The sequence below is a fragment of the Sarcophilus harrisii genome, chromosome 1, assembly GCF_902635505.1.
Source record: "Sarcophilus harrisii chromosome 1, mSarHar1.11, whole genome shotgun sequence".
In the NCBI taxonomy this organism is placed as follows: domain Eukaryota; kingdom Metazoa; phylum Chordata; class Mammalia; order Dasyuromorphia; family Dasyuridae; genus Sarcophilus; species Sarcophilus harrisii.
In genome coordinates, this window is record NC_045426.1 from 687,179,486 (window position 1) to 687,197,705 (window position 18,220).

The 18,220-nt window shown below is 44.0% G+C and overlaps 1 protein-coding gene across 5 annotated transcripts in view; it reads left to right on the forward strand.

Moving 5' to 3' along the window:
- Positions 1 to 14,399: 14,399 nt before the first annotated feature.
- Positions 14,400 to 18,220, forward strand: part of CAMKK2 (calcium/calmodulin dependent protein kinase kinase 2) — a 67,392-nt gene continuing 63,571 nt past the window's right edge. For 4 of the 5 annotated variants that reach the window (XM_031948550.1, XM_031948553.1, XM_031948552.1 and 1 more), the window contains exon 1: positions 14,400 to 14,463. The gene's annotated coding sequence lies outside the window, so the exon portion shown is untranslated. Of the gene's footprint in view, positions 14,464 to 15,929; positions 16,071 to 18,220 lie in introns of those variants that run through there. The other variant, XM_031948551.1, reaches the window with a different exon arrangement.

Sequence of the window (18,220 nt, forward strand, 5' to 3'; positions counted from 1 at the left end):
TTTTATTTTGCTACTGGAAAGAAAGTCCAGGGCTTCCTTCCTCTTACCATTGTTGGGCTTTTTGTGGTTAAGTATTGACTACGTTAGCAAAGAATTAGAAGTGGCAAAGATTGTGTCCTTTCTAAGCCCAATTCTTGTATGTTGGGAATTGCCCATACCTGCATAATTGCTTTCGGCAGTCGATTGATTCTCCTTCCCCTGTTCTGAGAGAAAGCCCAGGAAGAGGAAGATGAGAAGAAAATGGGAGTAAATCCAGCTGGAATATAAGAGACAAGAAATCTCAGGGAAATGATGGAAATGTCATCACTGGACAGGAAAGAGGCAAAAAACTAAGAGGGGAGAAGTAGAACAAGAAAGATTGCTGAATAAAAATCAATGGAGAGGTACAGAATGGAAGAACTGGAATACAATCCAGAATTTGGAAATTTCTCAGCTTGTTAAGAAGAACACAGTGATTTAGTGTAAGCTCCCTGAGAGCAGGAATTCTTTTTTTTTTTTTTTTTTTTTATCATCAGTGTCTAACATATCATTAAAAAATGCTTATTGATTTGCTTTTGAAGAACAGGGCCGGAAAAAGACTTGTTGTCCAAAAATATCTCTGCAACAACAATAACAAAAATCTATAAAACAAATCTACAGCAAATGAACCATTTATTTGAGGTAATAAAGTGTGGGATATCCTTATGTTTAAATGGGACTATCCATTGATTTTGGAACCAGAGGACATGACTTTGAATTTCAGTGTTGCCCATGTGGTCTAGGGTAAATCCCAACTACTCTAGACCTCTCCCTCTCAAATAAAGGAGATAGGAAAAATAATCTTGAGTAGTTTGATGGCATGATTTAAGATCCAATCACACATATGAAATTAGCAGTCTGACAAGACCGCCTCTTCAGCTGGTCGGGTTTGCCAGTGACTCTGTGTCTGGGGATTTTCTTCTAAAGCACCAGCTCTCTGTGGCACTAGATAATCCTTGTTTGAATATCTGAGGTATAGAGTAATGACCACCCAAAAGCAAGTGCCAATCAAAAAACCAAAAACAAAAAAGGGACTCAAAGATCTTGAGCGTTTGTTATTTTGCACCTCATACATTTGCGGCTTTCTCTATATTCAACAACGGAAATGATCAGGCACAAAAACCCTTAGCTGTGAATAGTCAGTCCAAGGGAATGAACTCCAGGGAGTTAGTTCGTTCCATGTAAACTATTACTTGTCCCTTTTGAATAGTAGCAGAAAACTGTTTATAAATTCTAATGGCCGTTGCTCTCCAGACATCCTTATGAAGCAATAAGGCCCATCTAACTAGAAACTGTTTATTGTGGTGTACATTCCAGCTGTGGTTCCAGCTGGATGAAAAATATTTTCTCTCAAGACGAGTTCTGTGAAATGGTGGAACACAGCTCATGCTTAAACACTTCATTACCTAAATAAACAATGGTAGAAGCTTAAACCACTAAAACTATCCCAAGATTTTTGGGATATCCTGTATTTTCAACCCCTTTTGTTAATTCAGTCATGTTTGACTCTGTGATCCCATTAGGGATATTCTTGGCAGAAATACTGGAATGCTTTGCCATTTCCTCCTTCATCTCATTTTACAGATGAGGAAACTGAGGCAAACAGGATTAAGTGACTTGCCCAGGATCACACAGCCAGTAGTGCACTGTGGTGCACAGATGAGAAAATTACACCCTGGAAAATATGGGTGATTTGATCATGGTCACATAATAAGGGGTCAAAGTCAGGGGTTCCGATTCTCAATCCAGCCTGACTAGGTCTGTTTATTCACCTATTGCAATCAGGATTAAATGGCTCACTCAGGGTCATACATTTAGAAGGTGTCAAGTGTCTGAGGTTGGATTTGAATTCAGGTCCCGCTGAGTCAGGGGTTGGTGCTGGTTCCCCTGCCTAAATCCTTAATTATTTTTGACTCTTCCCACTGGACCTGAATATGCAGACCAAGTTTGAGATCTGCTGGAACAGAGCAGAGTGTTTCTAGCCCCCTTATCATCAGGGTGTCCAAAAAGAGGCCAATGGGAAGAGTCTTGGCGATGGAAAGTCAAGGTAGATCCCAAACCTAGTCATAAATGGGGAGGCGTTCCAGCATGCCCTGGGAGCCTGGCGGGGTAGAGGAAGGATGAGGAGGGAGCACACAGGGCAACTGGTTGGAAAGGTAGCAGTTCCATGGCGCACTTTGTGGAAAGCTTGTTGAATCATACCATAGGGCTGTGTAAGGAATGATGGCCAAGTAGTTGGGCTAAATTGGCCAGGGCAATAACTCACTGCCTTTCTGTTCCTTTTTTCAAGGCAGGCAGGAAGTCGGGGTGACTTTCCCTCTTGGACTGCCTCTGCCTTGGTCCTGTGGGACCGTGCCCATTTGTTGCTGAAGAGCTAGTGCTCGCTACCCAACCCCTTTTGAGGATGAAGAACCCCCTTTAATGTCCCCAAATTCCGTGCTGTTGCCGGGGACTAGAAAGTTCGAAATGGCAAAACTCAACCTTGGATTTTAGACCCACTGGCAGTCCCTTCAAGGGGTCTGCAGAGAACTCTTGTGCTATAAAATGGAGCCATTGTTTCATTCCCATCAAGGGCTTGGTGTAGTGGGTAGAGGGTTAATCTTGGGATCAGGGTGACTGGGGTTCAAATACTGCGCCTACCACCCCTGTGACCTTAGGCAAGTCCCTTAACTACTCCTTGTCTCAGGCAACTGATTGAGGAGGTCATAAACTAGTCAGTCCTAGATCTGCAGTATTTCCTATTTCTGTTTACATAGCACTTTAAGGTTGCCTCATAGACTAGGAACTAGGGAGTGCAACCATTAGGATATTCAACTTACAGATGAGGAAACTGAGGCTCAGTTTCATGACTTGGCCTTGGTCACAGACCTAGTGAGTGTCCGAGGCAGGCGGGAGTCCAACATCCTGACTCCAAGCGGCTTTCCGGCCCCTCCCCCTCTGCCCCATCACCTGGACATTCCTTTTTCATCCCTCCCTCTGAGAATTCCATGTTTGTTTTCAAGGATGTGTCACGGCCCCTGTGAAGGAAGTCTTTACTGGTCCCTGGAGCCGCCCGCTGGCTCTCTTCCAGTCACCTTGTGTTAACTCATTTGTGTTCACGTTGTATCTCCTGGTAGTAACAGTAGCTGAAATTTAATGCTCTAGGCCTGCAGAATGCTGAGTGGGATAAAGGTTCCAGCTCCGGACTTTGAGTGGGTTCATATTCTGCCTGTCACATACTGCCTCTGGGACCATATGGACAAATATCTCCATGGGCCCTGATTGCCCCCAGCTAGAAAATAAAGAAGTTAGGGGCAGCTAGGGGGCGCAGTGGAGAGAGCACCAGCCCTGAAGGCAGGAGGATCTGAGTTCAAATCCAACCTCAGACACTTAACACTTCCTTCCTTCCTTCCTTCCTTCCTTCCTTCCTTCCTTCCTTCCTTCCTTCCTTCCTTCCTTCCTTCCTTCCTTTCCTTTTCTTTTCTTTCCTTTCTTCTCTCCATGACTATTTAATCCTTAGAGTAGGTCAAGTTCACAGAGTATCAGGGACTGAATTGGATATTAGATTGGAAGCTTCTGAAGGACAGGCAATGCTATGAGGCTCAGTACCCTCCATGTAGTAGGTGCTTAGTAAAGATTTGTTGAATTGAAATATAAATAAAAGAGTATAGAGTTAAACCTTAGTTTCAATTTTATTTTATTTGTAATATTGTGATATAAACTTTAAGATTAATTACCATCAGAATCTTATTGTGTTATAAGAAATAATGAGAAATAATTTCAGAAATTTCAGATAAGTTCAGAAAAACTGGAAAAAAAAAGTCAGGAAAAATTTATATGAACTGATGCAAAATGAAGTGAGCAGAACCAGGAGAACATTGTACACAGTAATAGCAACATGGTGTGATGATCAGCTACAAATATATCCAGCAAACATTATCCTAGACAAGCCCAAAGGACTAATGATGAAGCATACAATGATGGCCTCCACAGAAAGAACTGAGATTGTTTGAAAACAGATGGAAACAGGAGATTTTTCACTTCCTCTTATTCTTTTTCTTTTATCTGAGTCTTCTTGTATAAAATGAATAAGATGGAAATCTGATTGCTTAATGCCTCAGGTTGGAGGGAAAAAAGGGAGGTAGGAAGAGAGAGAATTTGGAACTCAAAACTTTTTAAAAAATGCTAAAAGATTGTTTTGCCATGTTATTGTGGAAAAAAATAAAATTTGCACATATATATGTAACATATATAAATTACATCAATTTATTTTCTCTATCCCCTTCTATTTGTTGCCATTTATATAAATACATATTATACACACACACACACATAGGTTTATACATGAAACATAGTCCTTGGGTTGTGTTTTAATTTTCTGTCCTCACTTTATATCACTTTGTATAATGATTTCCCTATTTCTAGGTATTCTTCCTATCTGCCAAGAGATTTCAATGAAAGCCCCTGGTAATTGGCACGAGCCTCCTGTGGTAAACATATGTAAGGTAAACTTATGTACTGGGCACAGGATGGGCAGACATTGATGAGCTGTGATCTTCAAGGTTGCAGGGTATATATACCCTTGTGGATAATATCACAGATACACTGGTGTATATTCGAGAGTATTCCATTACATTGTAAAACCCAATTTATACTGCTATTTCTCAGTCCTTGGGCCTATAGATGGCATTTTTTTTTTTTTTTTGCTATTTTGTTACAAATAAAATTGTTTTGAATATTTTTGTACATGTTTTCCCTTCCCCCTTCATATCATCTTTCATATGTTACTAAAATGCACATTTAACATACATTGGATTACTTGCCATCTAAGAGAGAGGATGGAGGGAAAGGAGGAAAAAATTTGGAAGGGTGAATATTAAAAATTATTTTTGCATATTTTTGAAAACAAAGAGCTATTAAAAAATATTGATGTTTAACTTTTTTTCTTTAAAAATTTTGCGTTCCAAATTCTCTCCCTTCCTCCTCCTATCCTTTCCATATCCACTGAGAAGGCAAGGAATATGATATCAGTTATACATGTGAAATCATTCAAAACATTTTCATATGAGCCATATTTTTAAAAAAGGCAAGAAAAATAGTGAGAAAATTATATTTCAATTCACAGACATAGTTCATCAGTTCTCTGTCTGGAAGTGGAGAGCATTTTATTATCATAAATCCTTCCAAATTGACTTGGGGGATCATGTACTGATCAGAGTAGCCAAGCCTTTCACAATTGATCGTCATTACAGCATTGCTATTACTGTACACAGTGATCTCCTGATTTTTCTCTCTTCGTTTTGCACTAATTCATATAGGTTTTACTATTTAGTTTTTGAAACCATCTTCTCCCCTTATTATTTCCCACAGCACAATAGTATTCCATCATCTAAACATGTTCATCCTTTGCCCAATTGATGAGCATCTCCTTAATTTCCAGTTCCTTACCACCACAAAAAATTTACTTGCTCTAAATATTTTTGTGTCTATTGGTCTTTCCCTCTTTTTTGTGGTCTCTTTGGGATACAGTCCTACCACTACTATTGCTGGGTCAAAGATACGCATAGTTTTATAGCCTTTTGGGCAAAATTCCAAATCGTTCTCCAGAATGTTTAGAAAGTTCACTTGTCCACCAACATTTCATTAGCGTGCCTATTTTCCCCACTTCCTCTTCAGCATTTGTCATTTCTAGTAGGTGTGAAGTAGTACCTCAGAGTTGTTTTAGTTTTCATTTCTCTAATCTTTAATGATTTAAAGTATATTTTCATATGATTATAAAGTTTTGATTTCTTCTTCTGAAAACTGACTGTTTATATCCTTTAACCATTTATCAAGTGAGGAATGGCACTTTTTAAAAAATAGTTTTTTATTTCCCCCTCCCCAATTTTTAACACTTGGGTGTTTGCTTTTTTAAATTCTGGATTTGAAATTCTCTCCTTCCCCTCTCTTCTCCCTGAGAGAAGCAACCTGATATAGGTTATATTTAAGTGGCACTTACTTTTGTAAATTTGTCTTGGTACTATATTCAGTATATATTTGAGAAATGAAGTCTTTATCAAAGAAATTTACTGTTAAAACTTTATATTTCACCATTGTCTATGGTTCCTTTGATCAAAATGTACTTTTCCTGGCTCTCCCTTTTAACTAAATTTATTTTTGCTTTTGTTTTGTCTGAAGTCAGAATTGCCATCCCTGACTTTTTATTTTTAATTTAGATGAAGCATATTAGATTCTGCTCCAGATCTTTATTTTAACTGTCTATGTCTGTTTCAAGTGTATCTCTCATAAACAACATATTGTTGGATTCTGGTTTCTAATCCCTTCTACAATGCTTTCATGTTGTGGGTGATCTCATTCCACTTATATTCACAATGAGGATTACTGTGGATTTTCCTCCATCCCATTTTTCTTCTCTCTTCTCTTTTTATCTGGCCATTCCTTAAAAAATCTTCTTTGCTTCTAAACATCGCCTCCCTTAATTTGACTTTCTTTTTTATCATTCCCTGCCCCTCTTTCTCTCACCTTCTTCTCATTCTATTTCACCAGTGGGTTACATGAATGTACATTTATATTCTTCCCTCTTTGAGCTAATTCTGATGAGAGTAAGATTCAAGCATTGCTTATCATCTCCCTCCATCAATTTTTTTCTTCCATGGTGAAAGTTCTTCCTTATATACCTTTTTTATATGTTTTTCCATTCTACTTTTCCCTACCCTCTTCTCTGACTGCATCCCTCTTTCTCACCCATTCCTTTTTTTTTGAGCTCATTCCAACATAATTGACTTTCTCTCTGTTTATGTAAATTCCTTTAAATCGTCCTAATAATGACAAATTTCCTTGGGAGTTATCTGTATCATCCCAATATGGATATTGGATGGATATCCAATGGGATAGGAATGGATATAGTAATCCATATATAGGATTGGAAACAGTTAAACTTGATTGAGTTCCTTATGATTTCTCTTTCATGTTTACCTTTTCATTATTCTCTTGAGTCTTCTCTTTGAATGTCAAAATTTTTTATTCATCTCTGATCTTTTCATGAGGAAAGCTTGAAAGTTCTCTATTTCATTAAATATCCATTTCCTCTTCCCTGAAGGATTATACTCAGTTTTGCTGGTTGGGTAATTCTAGATTACCAGAGCCTTCAAGAAAATTATGGAACATCCAAGCCATCCATTCCTTTAAAGTGCAAGGTGCTAAATTTTATGGGACCCTGACTGTGGTTCCATGGTATTTGGCTTGAAATATTTTCTCTTTGACCCAGAAGCTCTGGGATTTGGCTGCACTATTACTGGGAACTTTCATTTTGGGGTCTTTTATCAGGAGGTGATTGGTGGATTCTTTCAATTTCTATTTTACCCTCTGGATCTAAGATACTAGGACAATTTTCCTTGATACTTTCTTGACATATGATGACTGAGCTATTTCTTTGATGTGATGGCTTTGATGACAGCAATCTAATAATTCTTAAATTGTTTGTCTTTGATCTAGTTTTCAGGTCAGTTGTTTTTCAGGAGATATTTCACATTTTCTTCTATTTTTGATTCTTTTGACTTTGTTTTATTGTTCCTTGATATCTCATAGGATCATCAGCTTCTTCCATTTGGCCCATTATGTTTTTTTTTAATAAAGCTTTTTATTTTTTAAAACATATGCATAGTTAGTTTTTAACATTCACCCTTGTAAAACCTTGTGTCCCAATTTTTTTGTCGCTCCCTTCCTCTCACTCCCGTAGATGGCAAGTAATCCAATATATGTTAAAAATGTGCAATTCTTCTAGACATATTTCCACAATTATCATCCTGCACAAGAAAACTCAGATCAAAAAGGAAAAAAAATGAGAAAGAAAACAAAATGCAAGCAAATAACAACAACAAAAGTGAAAATGCCATTTGTGATCTACATTTGGTCTCCATGGTCCTCTCTCTGGGTGCAGATGGCTCTCTCCATCACAAGACTATTGGACCTGGTCTGAATCACCTCAGTGTTGAAAAGAGCCACATCCATCAGAATTGATCATCATATAATCTTGTTGCTGTGTGCAACTATCTTCTGGTTCTACTTACTTCACTTACTATCAGTTCATGTAAGACTCTCCAGGTCTCTCTGAAATCATCCTGCTGATCATTTCTTATAGAACAATAATATTCCATAACATTCATATACCACAATTTATTCAGCCATTTTCCAACTGATGGCATCCATTCAGTTTCCAGTTTCTTGTTACTACCAAAAGGGCTGCTACAAATACCCTTGTACATGTTGAGTCTTTTCTTCTTTTATTATGATTTCTTTGGGATACAGGCCCAGTAGAGACACTGATGGATTAAAGGGTATGCACAGTTTGATTGCCCGTTGGGCATAATTCTATATTGCTCTCCAGAATGGTTTTTTCAGTTCACAACTCTACCAACAATACATTAGTGTCCCATTTTTCCCATATCTCCTCCAACATTCATCATTATCTTTTCTTGTCATCTTAGCCAGTCTGAGAAGTCTGTAATGGTACCTAAGAGCTGTCTTAATTTGCATTTCTGTGATCAATAGTGATTTAGAGCATTTTTTCATATGCCTAGAAATGGTTTCAACTTCTTTATCTGAAAATTGTCTGTTCATATCCTTTGACCATTTATTAATTATTATTTATTAATTATTGTGTTCTTATAAATTTGAGTCAATTCTCTATATATTTTTAAAATAAGGCCTTTATCAAAACCCTTGGATGTAAAATTCCCCCCCCCCCCCCCCCAGTTTACTGCTTCCTTTCTAAAATTGTCTGCATTGGTTTTGTTTATACAAAACCTTTTTAACTTAATATAAGTAGAATTATCTATTCTGTATTCTATAATGTGCTTTAGTTCTTCTTTGGCCATAGATTCTTTCCTTCTCCACAGATCTGAGATGTAGACTATCCTTTGTTCTTCTAATTTGCTTATAGTATCACTCTTTATGCCTAAATCATGAACCTATTTCGACTTTATCTTGGTAGAGGGTGTTTGGTGTGGGTCAATATCTAGTTTCTACCATACTAATTTCCAATTTCCCCAGCAATTTTGGTCAAATAGTGAATTCTTATCCCAGGAGCTGGGGTATTTAGATTTATCAAACACTAGATTAATAGTCATTGCTTATTGTGTCTTGTGATTCTAACCTATTCCACTGATCCACTATTCTATGTCTTAGCCAGTACCAAATGGTTTTGATGGCCACTGCTTTATAATACAGTTTTAGGCCTGGTACAGCTAGACTACCTCATTACCTACTCTAATTCCTTTAGTTTCTTTTTCTCTTATTGCCAAAGCTAACATTTCTAATATAATTTTAAGTAGAAATGATGATAGGGGCAACCTTATTTCACCCCTGATCTTATTGGAAATGGTTCTAATTTATCCCCATTACATATAATACTTGCTGATGTTTTTTTTTTTTTTAATTTTATTTTTATATAGCTTTTTATATACAAAACATATGCATGGGTAATTTTTCAACATTGATCCTTGCAAAAACTTCTGTTCCAATTTTTCCCCTCCTTCCCCCCACCCCCTCCTCTAGATGTCAGGTAGTACCATACATGTTAAATATGTTAAAGTATATGTTAAATACAGTATATGCATGCATATTTATACAGTTATCTTGTTGCACAAGAAAAATCGGATTTAGAAAGAAGGTAAAAATAACCTGAGAAGAAAAAAACGAAAATGCAATCAAACAATAACAGAAAGAGTGGAAATTTTATGTTGTGGTCCATACTCATTTCCCAGTGTTCTTTCTCAGGGTGTAGCTGGTTCTGTCATTACAGATCAATTGGAACTGATTTGGAACCTCTCATTGTTGAAGAGAGCCACGTCCATCAGAATGGATCATCATATAATATTGTTGTTGCTGTGTATATAATGATCTCCCAATCCTGCTCATTTCACTTAGCATCAGTTCGTGTAAGTCTCTCCAGGCCTTTCTGAAATCATCCTGTTGGTCATTTCTTACAGAACAGTAATATTCCATAATATTCATATACCACAATTTATTCAGCCATTCTCCAACTGATGGGCATCCACTCAATTTCCAATTTCTAGCCACTATAGAAAGGGCTACCATAAACATTTTTGCATATGTGGGTCCCTTTCCCTTTCCCTTCTTTAAGATTCTTTGGAATATAAGTCCAGTAGTAACACTGCTGGATCAAAGGATATGCGCAGTTTGATAACTTTTTGAGTATAGTTCCAAATTGCTCTCCAGAATGGTTGGATCTGTTCACAACTCTACCAACAATGCAGCAGTGTCCCAGTTTTCCCACATCCCTTCCAACATTTGTCATTATCTTTTCCTGTCATCTTTTGTTGATGGTTTACTACTGATCATTTTAAAGAAAACTATTTATTCTCATACTCTCTAGTGTTTCTAATAGGAATGGGTGTTGGATTTTGTCAAATTCCTTTTCTGCATCTATTGATATAATCACATGATTTCTGTTAGTTTGGTTATTGATGTAATCAATTATGCTAATAGTTTTCCTAATATTGAACCAGTCCTGTATTCACAATATAAATCTTACTTGGTCATGATGTATGATCCTGGTGATAGTTGCTATAATCTCTTTGCTAATATTATATTTAAAATATTTGCATCAATATTCATTAAGGAAATTGGTATATAATTTGCTTTCTCGGTTTTGACCTCCATTCTTTTTTAAGGTGTTGTTTCTTACAGTAATTTTAATGCCTTTTAAAAAAATCAAACTGTGAACATCATAATGTTCTTGTATCACTTTCATTTCTTTTTTCCATTTTTTCTACCACTCTCTTCCCTTTCTTTAACTCTTCCAGGATTTTTTATTGGGCTTGGGTCCAATTAGCATTTTTCTTTGAGGCTTTTAAAAAATTTTCCTGAGGCAATTGGGGTTAAGTGACTTGCCCAGGGTCACACAGCTAGGAAGTGTTAAGTGTCTGAGATCACACTTGAACTCGGGTCCTCCTGACTTCAGGGCTGGTGCTCTATCCACTGTGCCATCTAGCTGCCCCTTTTTGAGTTTTTTTTAATAGCTATTTTTACATTTTTGTTTTCCTCTGAGTTTATGTTGATCTTCCCTGCCACTATATGATCAAATTCCTTTTTGTTTTGTTGTTATTTTTGCTGTTATCATTATTTTATTTTTCCAGCCTATTTATTGACTTTGAACTTTATATTAGAGTTGGACTCTGTTCACCTGGAGGTGGGGAGGCAGTGCCCCAAGCTTCAAGATCTTTTCATGCTGTTTTCAGAGCTAGTTCTGGGGTGCTTCCCAAGTTTTTGATGCTTCCAGTATGGTGTGATCCTGGGAGAGTTATGGTTACTGTTCCTCTGGCCTGCACTCTGGCCTTTACTCAGGAAGGACCCCTGTTTCCCAACAGCAAGTGCCAGTACTTCTCTTTGCCTTATAAATATGACCAGGACTTCCCTTGTGACTGATCTCCACCCTAGAACTGTGAGAGTGGACTACCTATGGACAATAGAGTTGCCAATCAGTGCCAGCTGTACCCACTGCCAGCAAAAGGTCCCCTGTAATAACTTTCTGACCAACCGTCTGATGTCAGGATTGAAAGCTCCCAAAGCTGCCATTGCAGGTGAGGGTTCAGACAGGCTTCCACCCATGTCACGATTTTTTGCTCCTAACTTTCTTGAGTTTTCTTAGGCTGGAAAAACATCTTATCTTTGTTGTCTCTGATGCTGCAAAATTTGATCGGAAGAATTATTTTACAGTTGTTTGAAGGGAAATGTTGAGAGTCCTGAGTTATCTCTAACCTGCCATCTTGTACATTGTTATTTTAATTATCTAACCAAATGGTCTTTGCTCAGTCAGCTCCCAATCTCTCTGTTGCATTTGACACTATTGAACAGTCTCACTGGACACTCTTTCTCCTCTGGATTTTCATGACACCATTTTGACTATTTTACCAATCTTTCTTATTCTCCTGGACTGCCTTGTGGTCCAAATTACACTGCCATATTGTGGCTGTTCCTCAAAGACCTTTCCTGGGTCCTATTTCCTTCTCCTGCTGCAATCCTCTCTTAGCAAACTCAACTCCCATGGATTTCACTATCATCTAATACAGAAGACTTTCAGATCCAGTCCCAGTCTCTCCCTTGAATTCCAGGCCTACATCACCAATCGCCTATTTCAAAATGGATGATTTGAAGACATCTCAAATGCAGCTGAAATGAATCCATCAACAAACATTTATTAAGTGCCTACAATGTGCCAGGCACTGTGATAATCATTGGAGATACAAAAAAAGGAAAAAAGCTCCTTGAAGACAAAACCCTTCCAATCTAATGGGGGATGTGATTTGTTTGCCACAAACATATAGAGCAGGCCATATCTAGGACAAATGGGGAATAACTAACAGAGAGAAGGCAGAGGAACGAAAAAGGGTTAAGGAAGGCTTCCTGTACAAGGGAAGACATTAGTTTGGACTTAAAAGAAGCCGGGGACATTTCTATTGGAGTGGAGGAGGAGAGCATTCCAGGAATGGGGCACAGGCAGAGCCAAGGCCTGGAGCTGAGAGATGGAGTGTCTCCCAGGCCAGTGTCATTGGAGCCAAGAGTACTGTATTAGGGAGTGAGGTGTGAGGAAAGTAGAAAGGTAGGAGGGGGCAGTTACTGTGCTAAGTGCTGGGGCTATAAATATGAAAAAAAAATGTTCCTGCCCTCAAGGAGTTTACAATCTAATTGGGGAACATAATACCCTAAAGGAAAAGTGAAAAACAACTAACGATGGGGGAGGGTTAAAGAAGTCCCAAAGTAGAACAACCAGATGGGAAATGAGATGGCTGTCCTGAGTTCCTTCCTTACGTTGGAGTTCGTGGCTCCCCAGTCCAATAAGAGGGGCAAACGAGTGTTGCCTTCGCCCACTAGACTGTCAGCTCCTTGAGGCGGCAGTGACTCTTTCTTCTTTCATATTTGCATTCCCCAGCGGCCAGGCCCCGAGTCAGGAGGACCTGATTTCAAACCCAGCCTCAGCCGCTTACTAGCTGTACGACACCGGGCAAGTGACGGCCATCCTGCTTGCCTCAGTTTCCTCATCTGTCAGATGAGCTGGACCAATGACCAACCACTCCAATATCTTTGCCGAGAAAACCTCAAATGGGCTCATGAAGAGTGAGATGAGCGAACAACAACAATCCCCAGAGTGGGGGCTGGGGGAGACTCCCGGGTTTTCTCCCGAATGTTCCCGGTTCCGTGGAAGACACCAGCGTTCTCCCCCTGGCCCCGGGGGCCAGGCTCCTCAGTCCGCGCTACGCTGGACGCTGCCGGACTGAAGCAGAGGCCCGCTGTTGCCCTTTTTTGGCCTCCCGCTGCACCTCCCTGCCCACGCTGGAGCTCACGGCCCCAGCATCGCCCCCGGACGGCTGCAGCAGCCGCTGGAGCGGAGTCTCCCGTCCGGCTCGTTGCCCACACTGCCTGCTGCCAACATAATCTTGCTCGGGCACGGATGCGTCCATTGGACTCGCCTCAACTCCGGTGAAATCCCGCAGTTTCTGGGCTCAAGGATAAAGCCTGCTCAGCTTTCAAAATCCCTCGTCACCTGAGCCGAGTGGGCCGTTTCTCGGCCCCTTGGGGCCCAGTCCAGGCTCAGGTGATTCAGGGGACCCGAGCTTCCTGGAGCCCTCCCGGATGGGGGGGGAGGCACCGCGACTAACCGCTCCCGGGCCCTCCCGGGGGCGCGGGGGCGTCCCGGCGGCTTGCGGAAAGGGGGAAGAGCACCCGGGCCGCCGGCGCGTTCTGCCTCGGTTTCCCCGTATCCCCCCGCGCTCTCCGTGGCGGCGGCTCGCAGGCGCCCCGCCGGGGACCCCTCGCAGCAGTGTCCTCCCGTAGGCTGAGGCTTTCGTGGGGAGGGGGGGGGGGGGGGGGGGGGGGGGGCGGCGGCGCGCGCAGCCGGGCCGCGGCGCGAGAGCGCGCGGCACCTGTTTTCCGCCCCAGCTTCTGATAAGTGGCAGGCGACCTGCAGCACGGGAAACGCGGGTGCTCGGGGCCGGGGGGGGGCCGCTTCTCGCCTCTCTCCGCGGGTCTCCCAGAGGGACCGATGCCCTCCAGTCTGAGGCGGGTGGCAGGCCCGCGGGGCGAGGCGCCCGGGCGGGGGCGGGGGCCCCGCGGCCCCCCTTCTTCCCATCCCTTCACCTCCTCCCCTGCCCTCCCCGTCCCGGGGCCCGGGCCCCGCAAGCCAATGGGGAGCCGGCGTGCAGCGGCGCACATCTGGTCCCTGAGCTGGGCGCCCGGCGGCCAATCCCCGGGCCCGGCTGCTCGTTCCTCCCCCTCCCCTCCCCCCTCCCTGGCGCGGCAGCCCGGGCTGCAGCCAATCGGCGCCGCCGCCCGCGCCGGCCCGGCCGCCCGAGCCCCGGCAGTCAGAAGCCCGGCCGCCGCAGCCCCGGCCCCGACGCTCCAGGACTCCGGGCAGCCCCGCGAGCCGCGCGCACGAGCCCCCGCCGGGTGAGCACGGGAGGGACGAGCCGCCCGCGGGGCGGGTCCGGGGGTGGGGGGCGGCCGGCCCTGGGGGCGTCCCCGTCCTTCCGAGAGGGATGCTCACATCCCGAGCCGGCGCAGACAAAGGGGAGAGGCCCGGGAGGGCCCAGGCCGGGCTCCCCCGCGGGAGAGGGGCCCCGGGCCCGCCTCCACGTGGGCGTCCCCACCTCGCGCTCGGGCACGGTCACGGCCGAGGGCCGGCCGACTGCGGCCGCCGCGCTCCCGGGCGCCCTGGGTCCGTCTCTCCCTGCCTCGGCCTCACCCTCTCCCTCCGGTGCGTGCCCCGGCTTGGCCAGCAGGGGTCCCGGGTCCTGGGCAGCCGGGGACTCTGGCCGGGGGACAGCCGCCCGCCTGCCCTGGGCTCGCATCACTTCCTGAGCTGGGGGGGCGGGCGGGCTGGGACCCAGCGCCCGCGGGGGCGGCATCCCCGGCACCCACGGGGGCAGCACCCCCTCCCCCCAACACCCACGGGGGCGGCATCCCCGGCACCCACGGGGACAGCACCCCCAGCGCCCGCGGGGGCGGCATCCCCCCCCCCAACACCCACGGGGGCGGCACCCACGGGGGGGGCAGCACCCACGGGGGACAGCACCCCCAGAACCCACGGGGACAGCACCCCCGGCACCCACGGGGACAGCATCCCCGGCACCCACGGGGGCAGCACCCACGGGGCGGCATCCCAGCTCCACGGGGGGCGGCACCCCCAGCACCCACGCCTCCCCCGGAATCCACGGGGGCACCCCCCCCAGCACCCACGGGGGCAGCATCCCCCTGAGCCTTTGTCCCTCCCCACTGGGGTCCTCCCTGCCCTATTGGAGGGCGTCTCCGAAGGGCTCTGCTGGCCCAGACTTCCATCTCTACCGATAGTTTGGCTCCAGAGCCCAGATGCCGCCCTGCCTGGGGAGAAGGACCTTTTCTGCGAGGCTTTGAGATACCGAGGCAACTTCTTGAGCCAGTCTTGTCAGTGGGTCAGAGGTGGGGATCTGCTCCATCTTCTGCCAGCCCTTCTGGCTCCTTCTCCGCTCCCCTGGGCGCCTTTCCTGCTCCCCTCCGCCTCCTTTTGTCTTATCTCAGCAGTGGGGTGTTTTCCCAGTTACCCCAACTTCCTCGCTGTTCTCACCTGTCTCCTGGCACACCACACCTCCTGCTTCTGCCTCTTTCCGAGCCTGAGGCCCCCTCCAGATGAAGAGAGGTGGGCGTTTCAGGTCAGACACTAATCACCTATTGAGGAAAGGGGCAGATGCCCAGCTCCTGCAGCCTCAGTTTCCTCCTTTATATAATAGGTAGAAAAGATCTGGAGGAAAAAAAAATATGGTGTTTAACCCATTCACCTCCACCTGGAAATCGAACTTTCCTCTCCTGGCTATTTCTCTTGTTCCTAGGGAGTGCTAGAGGGAAAGCTTGGTAGACAAAAGAGCTCCTCTCCCTGGAGAAGAGATTAGAGTGGGTGGGGATGGAATATCCCTTTTTCCAGAGAACTGTTATTTTGTATAATCATCACCTTCTATGGGAAGACACTGGATTTCCAGGGTCAGAGTCCTTGCGGAATCATTCCTTTTGCCTAATTTGGGAAGGTAAATTCACTTACTTAATATTTATCAAGATGATACATGGCTCCATTGTGGGAGTGGGGTGGGGACAGATATAAAAGTGAGTAAGATATGAGCCTTGCTCAAATGAGCTTACCCAGGAGTACATTGTTTTAATACACGTTAGAGTGAGCGTTCCAGAGGTGTCTTAATGAGGGTGGAGAAGGTGATGTAGGGAAGTAGAATGGGCTCTGCGCCTTGGAGGCAAAGGCCTTGAGTTTGAGCCTTAGTTCCATGACTATCTGTAGGTGACCTTGTCACCTAAATACAACAGATCACTTAAATATACTAAGCTGTTTTTTTCTCTCTTCCCTGAGAGCCGATGGATAGTTCTGGCACAGATTTTAACCTCCCGTTTCTGTGACTCTTGTCCATGTTTTCCCACAGGTCTGGAGACCTTAGGGTACCAAGATTTAAATCTGGAAAGGATTTTAGAGACCTCTGGGTTCCCTCACCCCCCCCTTTAGAGAGGAGGAAATGTCTTTTTTCACTTCTTCATTCTTGGGGCTCTGCTCTGACTTTCCCTTTTGTCTTTTTTCTTCTCATCTGTAAATTTAGGACAATGAAAATTGTACCTCCTGGGCTTGTTGTGGGGGAAGTGCTTTGTATTGATGTGAGCTTCTGTTTGTGCTTCTGACTTCTCTACCCACACAGCCAACCACCGGAGCTAAGGCTCCCATGGCTTCAGCCTCTTAACTGGTCTCTGCCTCCAGGCTTTCACTAATCCAACCCAGTCTTCTTTATATGACCAAGGCGAAGCCATTCTGTGAAGGTCTTTAGCTGCCAAAGGGGGGGAGTCTGTATTTATCTAAGAGGAAATAGGGAACTGGAGTTTCTTGGGCAGGGATGGACAATGGTCAGACGTATTAGGCAGTTATATGGTTCTGTTTCCTATCCATTATCCTTATTACTTTAAACTAACAGAGCCAAGGTCTCCCACTGCATCCTCCTGATCTGGACCACTGGACCCACTTGACTCTAGAGGGGAAAGTGAGGCTGGCGACCTTACATAGCCCTCCCTCTCTTAACCCCAATTTACTTGCATGTCACGACATCCTCTTCTGGATGTCACGGTCCTCTTCGAGTTGGAGGATAAACAACAATCACAAAGATCCTTGCTAGCATTAATACTAATAATGATAATAATAATTTCCATATAACGGAGAGCAGATGGCACAGTGGATAGAGTAGTGGCCCTGTATCAGGAAGACTCTATCTTGAATTCAAATCTGGCCTCAGGCACTTAGTAGCTGTGAGACCTTGGATAAATCACTTCATTTTTGCCTCAGTTTCCTCATCTGTCAAATGAGCTGGAGAAAGAAATGACAAAGCACTCCAGTATCTCTGCTAAGAATAATCCAGATGGGGTCATGAAGAGCCAGATGTGACTGAAAAATGACTGAACGAAACAAAAACATTCATATTGTGTTTTACATGTTATTTCGTTGGGTCCTCATAACAGTCCTGGGAACTAGATACTGTCACTCTCTCCATTTTGTAGATGAGAAAACGGAGGCTGAGAAAAGTTACGTACTTGCCCAGGGTCAAACAGCTAGTATTTATTCTTAACCTCCTCATATCTCCCTTCCTCCATCTCTTGGAATCCCTAATATCCCTCAAATCAAAGCCTTTGTCACCCCCTGCTTGAGGCTCATCTATACTTCCTTCCACTCCAAATTATTCTCTGTACATATTCTCCCCAACAGAATGTAAGCTCCCGAGGACGGGGACTATTTCATATTTATCTTTGTATCTGTCTCCAGCACCTGATACAGAATAGGGACTTCATGAATGTATTAAGTAAATAATTTGGTGGAAGGAAAACAGAGAAAATTAGGTGGGATTTGTACTAGATGGCGCAATGGTTAGAGCATCAGGCTTGGAGTTAGGAAGACCTGAGTTCAAATCTAGCCTCAGATACCTCCTTTTTCTGGACCCATGACAAGTCACTCTACCCTGTTTGCCTTAGTTTCCTTATCTGTAAAATGAATTGAAGAAGGAAATGGAAAACTGCTTCAGCATCTCTGCCGGGAAAACCCTAAATGGGGTCGCCAAGAGTTGGACACAACTGAATGATTGAACAACATAGGATTATATGCTGGGGAGGGGATGGATGATTGAGAAAAAGGCTCATC